Below are 2,500 nucleotides of genomic sequence, written 5' to 3' on the forward strand. Positions count from 1 at the left end.
TAGATAAGAAGTAATGAAACCTAATTGCACTCGTTAGGCACATTGCAATATTGCATCTCGTTCGGTGAAATGATTATTGTTCCACTGGCGATAAAAGTGCAGTTATTAAGGAACCTTTTTCTCATAGGATTCATTTTCCATGCAACAATGTGCAGTAATTACTGTACATTTATCATAGCAATTTTTTTTTTCCATTCATAAGGCCTATTTTCATTAACGATATTTTTACATCGTACCTTTACTTCTTGTTTTTTCGTAAATGTGCTCTCCAAATTGCTGTGTCAACGACTGTAAGTGTAATCCATATCATTCATCATTTCCGTATATAATAAACTCATCAAACTGTGTGATAATTCGCTTTGCTTTAATCTATTTATCTCTAATGTTGTGTGATTAGGCACAGCCATCCAAATCTCCTTCGGATTTCACTTCATTTGATGTGATGAATCGGTGTTAGTTAAGAAAGTCATACTGAGAGTGTTAAATGAAGATTTCACCGACCTATCTTGTAAACAGCTGTTTTTCTTTTTCCTTTTTTTTGTCTTCGAGGAGACCACACGAATGATTACCAAAACCATATTTGGTTTGTTGACCTAAAAGCCTGTAAGATACTAAATTGCATTTCTAGACGAAGCAATGTTACCAGGACTATTATCATACGTATTTCCTTTTATAGGCCCGGTGGCTTTATTGCATCTTTCTTTATGGTCTTAGCGAATGTTTGGGGAAAGCTTTCATTGGTTACGGTCAGGGTGGTCTACCTGGGCGGCGTGGGCGCCATAGGACTACTGTTTTCCTCTCCATTGTTTTTCTTTGGATGTGGGTAAGCTCTGAGTAGGCGGACCTATTGTCTTGGTGCGTTGCTCTTTCATGTGTTTTTTTTTTTTTATTCGTAAAAGAGTTATTGAAGGAATCCATCGACATTGTTCTGTTCTATCGTCATGTGCGTGCTTCCAAACGACCTTAAATTCTGTATATCAGGCGGCGGAGAATCATGAGACTTTCAGTTCATGTTTTATATTAACGCCATGCCGGATTATTGAAGTATTCAGTTATCTGAGCGGCGTGGGGCGAAGGGGTGGGTTCGAGGAAAGGGCAGATGCGACAGTGCCATTCAAGTGGCACTGTGTGGAGCCGTTGATAGTGATGTCTGTGCTGTCACTCTCTTGTTGTTGCAATCTGTGCACACGGGCATCAGGTGTTACGTAACAGTAACATGGATTTATGGGTATTTCCAAGTCCATCTGTGTGCGTTTACAGTTAAACATAAAAAAATATATGTACTATACACGTGTATCAGACATTTTGCATGGACACATCAAACCAAACTCTGCAGTCACACGAAAGGTTCTAAAACGAGACTCTAGACTCAGCAGCAGACTTGACTGCTCAAGATGATGATGGATAGGTAATCAGATGACAGTTCTCATCACGGCTGAGTCTCCGAACACAGCGCTATGAGCAGTCAGGGCGAGGTTATTGGAGAACGTTAGAACGTTCTTTGCTTTGTCCATTTTTGCATATATATATATATATATATATATATATATATATATATATATATATATATATATATATATATATATACATACACATACTGTACATATACATACATACATACATACATACATACATACATGCATATATAAACATGTGTGTATACATGTATGTACACACACACACACACACACACACACACACACACACACACACACACACACACACACACACACACACACACACACACACACACACACACACACACACACACTCACACACACACACACACACACACACACACACACACACACACACACACACACACACACACACACACACACACACACACACACACACACACACACACACACACACACACACACGCACACACGCACACACACGTCTTTAGCCATGACCTCGTGAACGTTAGGTCTATAATATGAAATAACGATTAAACGTCACCGGCAACACGATTCGGATACAACTCGATTAGGCTCTGAAGGGGGGGGTGGGGGGGCTAAGGTAAGTAGGCGTCATGGAACGTCAAAGGTCTCGCAATGCCACTGAGTAAGTTGCAATTCTGTGTGCGTTTTGTGAGTAACTGCGCGCCCTTTTTTACAACGGTTCTTTGTAACTTGGAGACGGGAGAATCTGAGACCGCGGGAGCTAGAGAATGCCACTCTCGCTTTTCAAATTCTCTCTCTCTCTCTCTCTCTCTCTCTCTCTCTCTCTCTCTCTCTCTCTCTCTCTCTCTCTCTCTCTCTCTCTCTCTCTCTCTCTCTCTCTCTCTCTCTCTCTCTCTCTCTTTTTCTCTTTCTCTTTCTCTTTCTTTTTCTCTTTCTCTTTCTCTTTTCTCTCTCTCTCTCTCTCTCTCTCTCTCTCTCTCTCTCTCTCTCTCTCTCTCTCTCTCTCTCTCTCTCTCTCTCTCTCTCTCTCTCTCTCTCTCTCTCTCTCTCTCTCTCTCTGTCTCTCTATATATCTATCTATCTATCTATCTCTT

General features: G+C 40.9%; 1 protein-coding gene across 1 annotated transcript in view; it reads left to right on the top strand.

Moving 5' to 3' along the window:
- Positions 1-2,500, top strand: part of LOC122256114 (uncharacterized) — a 79,435-nt gene that overhangs the window by 50,594 nt on the left and 26,341 nt on the right. The gene's annotated exons all lie outside the window — the stretch shown is intronic.

The sequence above is a fragment of the Penaeus japonicus genome, unplaced genomic scaffold, assembly GCF_977035675.1.
Source record: "Penaeus japonicus unplaced genomic scaffold, GWHDUDI00000001_assembly GWHDUDI00000013, whole genome shotgun sequence".
In the NCBI taxonomy this organism is placed as follows: domain Eukaryota; kingdom Metazoa; phylum Arthropoda; class Malacostraca; order Decapoda; family Penaeidae; genus Penaeus; species Penaeus japonicus.